The sequence below is a fragment of the Zingiber officinale genome, chromosome 9A (genome assembly GCF_018446385.1).
Source record: "Zingiber officinale cultivar Zhangliang chromosome 9A, Zo_v1.1, whole genome shotgun sequence".
Lineage (NCBI taxonomy): Eukaryota > Viridiplantae > Streptophyta > Magnoliopsida > Zingiberales > Zingiberaceae > Zingiber > Zingiber officinale.
Genome location: NC_056002.1, coordinates 42,960,813 through 42,972,338, shown reverse-complemented (window position 1 = coordinate 42,972,338; position 11,526 = coordinate 42,960,813). Strand labels below are relative to the sequence as shown.

General features: G+C 39.9%; 1 long non-coding RNA gene across 1 annotated transcript; it reads right to left on the bottom strand.

Moving 5' to 3' along the window:
* Positions 1–7,572: 7,572 nt before the first annotated feature.
* LOC122021366 lies at positions 7,573–8,242 on the bottom strand. The gene is made up of 3 exons (XR_006122522.1): positions 8,151–8,242; positions 7,777–8,056; positions 7,573–7,633 (listed from the first exon to the last, which is right to left on the bottom strand). It is a non-coding gene; the product is annotated as an uncharacterized LOC122021366 (long non-coding RNA).
* Positions 8,243–11,526: the final 3,284 nt, after the last annotated feature.

Below are 11,526 nucleotides of genomic sequence, written 5' to 3'. Positions count from 1 at the left end.
TTTATATGGATATTTTCTTCAAGACTTCCATTGTCTTGACATCCACTTACCAAATCTCATAGTCCATATAGATAAAAGAATCCGGATAGACTTAAGCATGGCTACCAGCGAAAAAGTTTCCTTTTTCAACAAGCCTTGCTATGAAAGTTTCCACCTTCCTGTCTATCCTTCTTTTCCTATTGTAGACCTATTTACACCAAATGGATTTTACATCATTTGGTGGTTCTATAAGCTCCCAGATTTTATTAGAATACATGTATTCTAATTCTGTATTCATTGCTCTTTACAAAGATGTTGTATCTTTATCTTGGAGTGCTTTGTCATATATCTGGGAATCAGGTTCATGTTCACAAGGGATCAGGTCCAAAGACTCTCCCAAAACTTGAATCTCTTAGGTTGCTTAACAACCCTCCCACTACGACGAGGCACTTTCTATAACTTTGTATCATTTGTGATACGTGTTGCAGTTTCTTGTGATATTTCATCTTGTACAGTTGGTACTAGATTAAATGTGTCCTTTATTATTTCCTTAAGAACAAATTTACTTATGAGCTCGTGGTTTATTACATAGTCCTTTTCTAAAAATTGGTCATTTATGCTAATAATGACCTTCTGATTTTTAGGACTATAAACATACTTTCATTTCTCTAGGATAACCTACAAACAAGTGAATTCCTATCCAACTTATCATTGTCTCTCTTCAGCATATGTGCTGGACTACCCGAATCCGAATATGCTTCAAAATAAGCATACGCCTATTCAGCAATTCTATATGAGTAGAGAGTTCTGACTTTGGAAGATACTATGTTGACTTCCGTTTCCAGAGTATATCCTTAAAATGAATTTGGTAATTTTCTGAATAACTCATCATCAATCTACTCATTTCCTTAAGAGTCTTATACCTTCTACTACATCATTCTGTTGGGGTGTACTAGGTGTAGTTAGTTTGGATTAAATCCTGACTTCTGATAAGTGACTCCTAAACTATCCTAAGAGGTACTTGTTACTACGATTTCACCGCAGTATCTTGATACTTTTACTTTGACGTTATTCCACATCAGCCTAGTATTCTTTGAACTAATCAAAGTACTAAGACTTGTGGCAAGTCAAGTAAATGTATCCTTATCTCGAATAATTGTCTATAAAAGAGACAAAATATTCGATACTACCTCTTGTCTGGATAGTCTTAGGATCACACAAATCAGAAGGAACCAATTCCAACATATCTTTGGCTCCATACCCCTTAGACTTAAAAGATTCTTAGTTATTTTTCCTTCCAAGTAAGACTCGCAGGTTGGAAAGATTTCCACTACCAATGAACCCAAGAGTTCATTGGTTATTTTCCTTTGAATCCTACTCAAGTTAATATAACCTAGCCTTAAATGCCAAAGATATAATTGGTTCATTTCCGAAGGTTGCTTTCTCTTAAAGTTAGAAGATGTGTTATTTAATTTCCATTTATTGCATTATGGGAGTTATTGGATTTATAAATTGCCATCTAACGTACCAGAATAGATATCTTTCCTATTTTCTCGATAACAACTTTGTTATCAAAATAGACACAATATTTACTCTTTAAATAGTTTAGAAACTGAAATAAATTTCTTTCTAAACTTGGTACTTAAAAGCAATTTCTTAAAATCCATGTTTTATTCCTATCAAAGGATAAACATCTCCCACTGCAACAGCTGTTATTTTTACAGCAATGCCCATGTGGACGGTGATTTATATAGTTGTCGGATTTTCTGGAACCCCTGCAATGAATTGCAGACATAATCAGTGGTTCCTGTATCTACACTCCAGGTACCGGTAGATAACACCACTAAATATGTTTCAACGACTAACAAAATACACCATTATTGTTCTCAGTTCTGAGAGGACAGTCTACCTTAATGTCCAAGTTTTCCAATCATTACAATTGGGACTACTAAGTCTATTCTATAGTATAACAACTAGGGGATTGACTAACATTTGAAATCCTAAGAATCACAAAAATATTTGGTCAAGACCAACATCTCAAAATCCCTGTGAATTTTATATGCCACGTTAGTGTGGGCGTATACAAATTCTAAAAGAAGATTTTATCCATTAATTTTATTATCTTGTCAACCTATGACAAATAAAATTAATGGTTGGTCTGTCTTTGATCAAATATTTGGTCAAGACTCTAAATTTAAGATAATATTGATTCCTCAAACAATACTATTTAAATTTACCAACACCTCAAAACACCGTGATTTTTGCATGCCACGTTAGTGTGGACGTATACAAAATCAACATTTGTAAGAGGAGGGTTTTACCCATTGGCTATCTTGTCAATATAACTTTTTGACAAATAAAATTACCTCAAACACCATGAATCTTGTATGCCACGTTAGTGTGGACGTATACAATTCAAACATTTGTAAGAGGGGTTTATTAATTTTATTTTCTTGCCAATTTAGTTTTATGACAAATCAATAGTTGGTTTCCCTTTGGTCACACAAGTGATAGTAGTGACTCCGTTGGGGAGGATACTATTAAATGTGTCTAAGTATACACCATTACTTGATACTAAGTCCATTAAATAGAATTGTGCCCCTTCAGTTGGAGAAGATCACACACATCCTAAATAACTTTCTATAACCATCCATTAAGGAAGTTTGATCTAGTGATCCGCAAACAAACTCATCCGTTGTGGAGGGAGGCACTCAGAGCCAACACGCAAGCTTGTTGCATCACTTACAAACCAGTAATGGAGACCGTGGGATTAATATACTAATCCCTCTCCCACTTAATTATTTAAAATTGAGGATTTTAACCTATGCTAGCATACATCACATGTATATAAATATCACAGCAATAAATTTGGAAATTAATTTTCCAACTATTATGGTCTTTTCCTTCACTATCTTCGGTATGCTCCAACCCTAGCTACTGCCATCTTTAGCCACTGCCATCGGGTCGAGTTGTCGCATCCATCTTGCTTCTTATTTCGCTGCGCCTCTGGTGCTCCAAATGTACCACGCCTCGCAAGAATCCGATTCGCGACAAGAAAAGAATTTTACATATATCGATCCTATATTCCTCGAGGGAATGTACATGTAATCTAGATCGAAAAATAAAATTCTAAAAATAATACAGCTCCTGCTGTATTTTATACATACAATCATGCACACAAATAATGCCCTTGGCATGTCCAAGGGTCCAATCACACATAATAACAATAAGTCATAATAGTTGGAGCCTGCAACCAAAGAGTTAGCACATCCTACTATTTTCCTGCCTAAATTATGCATGACATGTGCATAACCTATTTGAATTCTAAAATTACACAGAGGCAAACCCTAGCTCTGATACCAATTGTTGGTTAATCCTAGGAAAACGTACCGGTTCCACTGTACAAAATTTTTTGTACAAGTGTCGAACCTTTCCTTAAATAACCTATTGTGTTCTTTAGAAGTTAAATTAGGAATCGCAGACGGAACTTAACATCATTGATTCCAAATTTAACTTATCTGTTCTTAATGGTTTAGATTTGAATCGCAAGCGGAACTTAACACTATTGATTCAAACCTGCCTAGATTATTAATTCCATAAATATTAATTTCCAAAATTGGCTTCCAGGACTGCATGGCGAGGCACATGGCCTTCTTGGATATGGGAGCAACCACCACCGCCTAGGCAAAGCCTTTTAAGGAAAGCTAATATTTATTTCCTTAAATAACTCTAGGTCAACCAAAAAGAACAATCGAAACACAAGTTCGAAAAAGAAGAAAACACAAACTCGAAAAACTATTTCGAAAAACTAGATCTAATTGCCTCTTGTATTTAGAATTCTTACAAAAAGAAAACTAGCATGATGCGGAAAACAATTGCTAATTATACCTTCTTTTTGTATGCTAATGACCTCAAGATCTTCTGCCGTATTCCTCGCCTCGCCTTGGACGTCGTGTGGGCGACGAACCTCCAAGATGAACACCGCCCAAAAGAGTCCTTCTCCTCCTTGCAATATTCAGCCACCACCACCTCTAATAGAAAAGAGAGCAAAGGGAGAAGAGAAGGGAGAGGGCCGGCCACCAAGAGATCACCCAAGCAATGGAATAAGAGTTGTGTCTCATGAAGCCCCCCTTACCCCTTCTTTTATATTACTTGCCCAAGGTAAATAAGGAAAGATTTTAATAATTTTCCTTTTCCCTTTTTATTTTCCTTTTTCCTTCCTCTTGATTGAATTAATCATCAATCAATGGTTGAGATCAATCCTATTTGTTTTAGGATTGAGATTGAATCCTATTGGCCGGCCCTTGCTTGGGCACCAAGCAAGGTGGCCGGCCACATTAAAAGGCAAGGAAAAAAATTTTTTTATATAAAATTTTACAAGATAAACTCTTATAAAATTTTACAAGCTCTCTTTCCTAAAGTAGGAGTTAAAAAAGGAAAGTTTCTAAAATTAAAACCATGTTTTAAAATTTAAAAACTTTCTTATAAAATTTCCTTTTTTAACATGATGATAGAAAATTTTAATTTTAAAACTTATCTCCTTTTTTTCTTAAACCATGAGGATGGTTAAAAAAGGAAAGTTTTAAAACTTTTAAAACTCTCTATTAAAACATGTGGCCAAATTCAAATTAGGAAAGTTTTAAAAATTAAAATCTCTCTTTTAAAACTTATAGTTTTCTACAAAGAGAAGATTTTAAAAAATTCAAAACAACCCTCCCTTTTTGAATTATTGTAGCCGGCCCCTACAAGCTTGGTCACCAAGCTATAGGGCCGGCCCCTTCAAGAGGATGTGGCCGGCCATTGCTTGGTCACCAAGTAATGGTCCGGCCCCCTTCTTGGACACCAAGAAGAGCCTTACATTTGGTTAGACTTGAGGCTATAATGAGGCTACGACAGGGATCTAGAGGAGAAATTGGTTTTGGCCTTCCGATGAGCTTGAGTATCCCGTGTTCGCCCCGAACACACAACTCAAATTCATCGATAACAACTCATTCCACTAAAGAGTTATTATCGCACTACCGCACCAATCCCAAATTACATTATGGGCTCCTTCTTATCATGAGTGTGTTAGTCTCCCTGTGTTTAAGATTATGAATGTCCACTAGTTAAGTAAGTTACTGACAACTCACTTAATTAATATCTAACTCCAAGAGTAGTACCACTCAACTTCATTGTCATGTCGGACTAAGTCCACCTGCAGGGTTTAACATGGCAATCCTTATGAGCTCCTCTTGGGGACATTCTCAACCTAGATAACTAGGACACAGATTCCTTCTATAATCAACAACACACACTATAAGTAATATCATTTCTCAACTTATCGGACATATTGATTTATCGAGCTAAACCTCACCCTTTGATAAATCAAAGAAATAAATATGAAATATATGTGCTTGTTATTATATTAGGATTAAGAGTACACACTTCCATAATAACTAAGGTTTAGTTCTTTTACTAAGTCAGTACAAAAAGAATTTACCTAAATGATCCTACTCAATACACTTAAAGTATATCAGTGTAATTTATTAGTTAAGATAAACTAATACTTAATTACACTACGACTATACTGATAGTTTGTTCCTTTCCATCTTAGTCGCGAGCAACTGTTTATAATTTATAAGGTACTGATAACATGATCCTCTGTGTGTGACACCACACACCATGTTATCTACAATATAAATTAATTGAACATCTACATTCGGTATATACAAATGTAGACACTTGACCAATGTGATTATTATAAATGTATATACAAAAGCTAAGCTTTTAGTATACACTCCAACAAGAGATTAGTCCTTATGAGGTGTTCTAGCTCTGATTGTCACGCCCCGGAGGAGTCTCTGTCCGAAGAAATTTCGGCAACATCTCCCCTGTACGGCGGACAATCTGAAACTTTTCTACAAGCACTAAATACCTCAGCCACATGCGGCTGGTATAATACAATAAAAGAAAACAAACACCACACAGTTAATAATAAAGCAGCCCACTCGGCTGTACCAAAAACCAAAACACAAAACTGCTAGCCGGCTAGGCTTACACAACCAATAACAAATACAAAACATCACATAACAACATCAACTCTCCAAAAATAAAACCAGAGTACCGAGCTAAACAAACTGATACATAAAAACAAGCAAAACATACGTGAAACCGATAAGTCCTCTGATGTGACGTGGGGACCAGCAGACAGGATGCTCCAAGCGACACCATAAATAACCTGGTACCTGAAAAATATAGAGTCCACGGGGTGAGTTCAACAACTCAATAATACCAATAGACATGCCTAGTAAGATATATCTAACAAAGAATAAACATGGAATACGACTTCCTAATCATATATCTAGGAAAGATGCAAACCGAAAGGTAACTAAGGAAGTCTGTACTCACCAGGGAACTCCTATCCAAACAAAGGGTCACAAACCGAAAGTGCCTAAATCTGTATGCATGCCAAACATATGCATCCAACCAAATGCAGCAAATAAATGCAGGAAACACAATCACAAGAAATAAATGCATCAATGCATATGATGTCAATGATGTGTCAGTCAGCCATCTCACACACAAATGGCGAGACCGAGTGGGTAGGGTGACAACTGTGCACTCTGTCATCACCGCTGATGAGTGACCGAGTGGACGGGATGCTATCGGAGTACTGTCCCGTGACCCCAAATCATAAATGGGGAGCTCAATGCTCTCAACTCCGGTACACGATGACGGGAGGAATCCCTGCCGGCTAACACGTTGTGTCACACTACCCATGAGCGGACTAACGTAGTCAAACAAAGTCCCTGCTGCAACACACACTGCCTGAATCGACCACTAACCCATGAGTGGTGGTGTGTGCAGATCCATGTAACTGGCGATGTGCTCAACGACAATGGAGTCGACTATCGCACAGCATGCAATCATGATGCATGACACTAAGCATGGCAAAAACTGATCAACATAACCATATCCATACATACAAAATGGGTACTGTAAAAGCGATGGTCACATACCAAGATCTAGAGTACACAGGTCAGATAGAATATCAATAACCCTATGTCCTGAACATAATAAGTATGGAATATCCTGATCAGCATAGAAAAATCCATATATACATAATATGGGTACCACAGTATCAGTAAGTCAAATCCACGGATCTAGGGTATACAAGTCCTCTAAGGTATAACAACCTAGACCCAAATCATATCCCTCTTCCATAGCATATGTACCAACAATATACACAGATCAAAGAATCAGGGTCTAAACACCCGAATCATATATGATATACAAATAGAGGTACACAAATCTGATATGGCACAAAAACCTAAGTATCAGATAATCTAGATACACAGGCCAGAAACAACAATCCAAATCCTAGTCCTAACCTCAGTAAGCATGGTATGTCACTCTAGAAACTAAGATACTCATGGTAACAAGATAATCATGGCAACAAATCACGAGATATAATCACAGGTGACAAACCTAACATGCTATGGATATCAAACAGTGACATACCAAAGGCAAACATGTTCATTGCATGTAGTTATAAAATACTATACATATCCAATGACGATATCATAAAAGATAAGTCAAGAGGTACCCGCCTCCAATAGGAAAGATCCAATCAGTCCAAATCCGGACGTTAAGAAACTTGTCTCGCGTCAAGGTCCTGTGATAAATAGTATAATTTAGCTAAGTATAAACAAATAGCTAAATAAATTTCTAATCCATCGACCATCTAAGGTTAGTTTTATTAACCCTAATTACACCAAAAATCAACCAACATATTTAATTGTATTCATTAAGCCTTACCTCTGGATCACACAAAAGGAAGATCACAGCGATTAGGGCTTTCTCCAACAATGTCTGCAAAGGAAATCACCATATAAGGTCTACACAGGATTTAATATAATTAACCCTATGCTTACATAACAAAAGTAATACCAATAGCTCAAACCATCGAAATCATCAAGTTCATCTTCCCATACTCACCTCAACAGTAATTAACTTAACACCAACCTTACCCATATTCCCTGATGCCTCAACACTGCTCAAATCCTATAGAACTTACTGCCAAGATCCGGAGAAGCTGCTGTGAGAAATCAGTGACAAATACCACTGTTATCAGCCAACAAATCCAACATAAGATCCGGAGAAGCAGCTGGTGGCGCAGTAGGAAAAATTACCAGTCGGGTAGGCTGACCACAACCCAACCCAGAGGAGTTAGGGTTCGGATCCAGCAACAAGAGGGAACCTAGGACAAAGGAAGGAGTCGGCTAGGCACTGCACAGTGGAGGAGTCGGCTAGGCACTGCACAGTGGAGGAGTCGGCGTCGGCAGAGGGAGGACAGCCGGTTGCCGGTTGTGGTAGCGGTGACACTGTGCAAAACTAGGGCAGAGAGAAACGGGAGAAGGGCGTCGGCGGCGCTGGGATCCCCACGGCGACAGCGGCCTGGGTCGGTCCTGGTGGCCGGCAATGTCCCGTGCGGCGGCTAGGGCTGAGGAAGAGCGGCAGTGCTCGGCGTCGGCACCAGTGGGCATAGAGCAAGCTTTCGGCGATTTTAGGGCAGGGGAAAGCTTCGGCTCGGGTGGAGAAGAAGATGAAGAAAAGGTCTTCGGGTGTGCGGCTCGGGAGGAAGAAACCGCCGGCGTCGGGCGCGAGAGAAGAAGAGTGGAGTGGATGAGGGCTCGAAGAAACGGAGAGAAGAGAGAAAAATATAAGGAAAAAGAAAAGGGAAAAGGAAAAGAAAAATAAAACTTTTCCTTATTAAAATTGGGTAGCCTAAGCAGGCTTTTCCGGACCCCGTTTTTATCTCCGTTAACTCGTCCGTACGAGCTCCGAAAAATTCTTGAAAAATGTCCAAAAATTTCGAAAAATTCCCTTATTAATATTCGTCATTTTTCCGGTATTTTACATTCTCCCCCACTAATAAAAATTTGGTCCCCAAATTTCAGTATCTACCGTCAGCAAGTACTAATAACAGATAATAATCATTAATGCTGAACGGTAAATAAACTCACATACCTCAAGTGAAAAGATGGGGATATCGAGCTCGGATCGTATCTTCAAGCTCCCAAGTAGCCTCCTCATAAGTAATGTCAGGCTGAACTGGAACTGGAATATCTGTCAGCACATCCGTCGGGTCGGGCACGTATCTTCTCAGCATGGATACGTGGAATACATCGTGCACGCCTGACAGGGACGGTGGTAGTGCCAGTCGGTAAGCTACTGCTCCGATCCTCTCAAATATCTCGAAAGGGCCAATATACCGCGGAGCTAGCTTACCTCTGAGACCAAATCTCTTCACCCTTTTTTTGTGGATGAAACTCGCAGAAATACATGATCGCCAACAGAGAACTCTAGTGGTCTGCGTCTCCAATCAGCATAACACTTCTGGCGATCCTGCGCCTTTAACATTCTCCGTATGATAATACGGACCAACTCTGCCTTATGTTGTGCTCCATGAGGTCCCAACAGCTGGACCTCTCCAATCTCATCCCAAAGGACGGGTGTTCGTCAAGGTCTACCATACAACGCCTCAAACGGTGTCATCTGGATAGCCGAATGAAAGCTGTTGTTGTAGACGAATTCTACCAATGGCAAGCGGTCCTCCCAACTGCCTCGAAAAACCCAATACACCTTACCTTAACAAGTTCTCCAGAATCTGATTGGTCCGCTCTGACTATCCATCTGTCTGCGGATAAAAACTAGAGCTGAGTGACCAAGACCTACTGCAGACTCTGCCAGAATCGAGACGTGTACCGGGGTCTCTATCCGATATAATACTCAAAGGAACACCATGTAGTCTGATGATCTCTCGGCAGTACAGATCTGCCAATCGATCCAAGGAATCAGTCCTCTGAATCGTTAAGGAATGCACGGATTTGGTTAATCGATCTACGATTACCCAAATCGCGTTATGGCCTCATCGTGTCCTCGGTAAACTCAACACAAAGTCCATGATAATATGTTCCCATTTCCACTCGGGAATAGGAATCCACTGAAGTAAACCAGCTGGTCTCTGATGCTCGGACTTCACCTACTGACAGACAGACATCTCGCCACAAATTCTATGATGTCTTTATTCATACCATTCCACCAATAAGAACACCTCAAATCTTGGTACACACGGGTACCGCCTAGGTGGACAGCAAATTATGAGCGATGAGCCTCTGACAGTAACCCCTATAAGACCGGATGAGACTGAAGTACGCATAATCTGCCTCGGAAGTGTATAACACTCTCCTCGTCTCGTGTGAACTCGGTCTGTTGCCCGGAAGCTATCTGGTTGCAAATAAACTGCAAATACCAATAGTCTAAGGCTTCCGGATCCTCGTCCTGATTGACGACTGAGCAACCATGATAACCAGAGTACCCTGCTCTGTCGGTCCCTGCTCCTCAAGGTCTAACTCAGAGAAACCCTGAATCAAGTCCGTGACTGAAGTCCGGTGGCAAGCCAAAGTCGCTCTAGACTTCCTGCTGAGTGCATCAGCATCCACATTAGTTTTCCCAGGGTGGTAGCTAATTGTACAATCGTAGTCCTTCAGGAACTTCATCCATCTCCTCTGTCGGAGATCAAGTTCCTTCAGAGTGAACAGGTATTTGAGATTTTTATGATCAGTGAGAATCTCAAATATAATACCATATAAATAATATCAGCAAATCTTCAAGGCAAAAATAATGGCGGCCCACGACAAATCATGTATTGGGTAATTCTCCTCATGCTCCTTCAACTGCCGAGAAGTAGGAGACTACCCTATCGTGCTGCATCAGAACAGCGCTCAAACCCTGAATAGATGCGTCGGCGCAGAGGACATATCCGTTCTCTCCAGAAGGTAAAACCCAAAAATCGGAGCCGACACTAGTCTCCACTTCAGCTCCTAGGAGCTAGTCTTGTCATCCTCAGTCCAAGTGAACTTCACGCCTTTCTAGGTCAGGCGTGTAAGTAGCATAACTATGCGAAAGAAACCCTCGACGAAAGGTCTGTAATATCCTGTCAGTCCCAAGGACTGCGGATCTCCTGCACTGATTTCGGCTGCTCCCAACGGTAACAACCTCTATCTCCTGTGGAACCACGGTACACTCCTACTGGTGATCGTGTGTCCCAAACATCATCTCATAAGACAATCCAAATCAGCACTATTGATAATCACATATAGATATTCTCGTCGAATCATCTCTAGATCTATGCAAAGGTGGTGCACGTGACTCACCTCGGATCCGAAATAGATCACCACATCGTCAACAAAGACAATGGAAACCAATCTAAACATCCTGGGAATACTAAAATCATCGAGTCCATGATAACATCTAGGGCTCCGTAAGCTCTAATGGTAAAACCAAGACACAAAATGTCCGTATCACAGACATTCCTAACCATGAGATCCTCAACAATAAATAGATCTAATCACCAACGATTTATAATCATCAAAGAATAGAACCTCCAGTGTGAGAGCAATGCTCTATCACACGAAATATCATACATGTGGGAGCAACGCTCTACCACAAGAAATCCTCCATATGTGGGAGCAACGCTCCACCACAAATAATCCAGAATATATA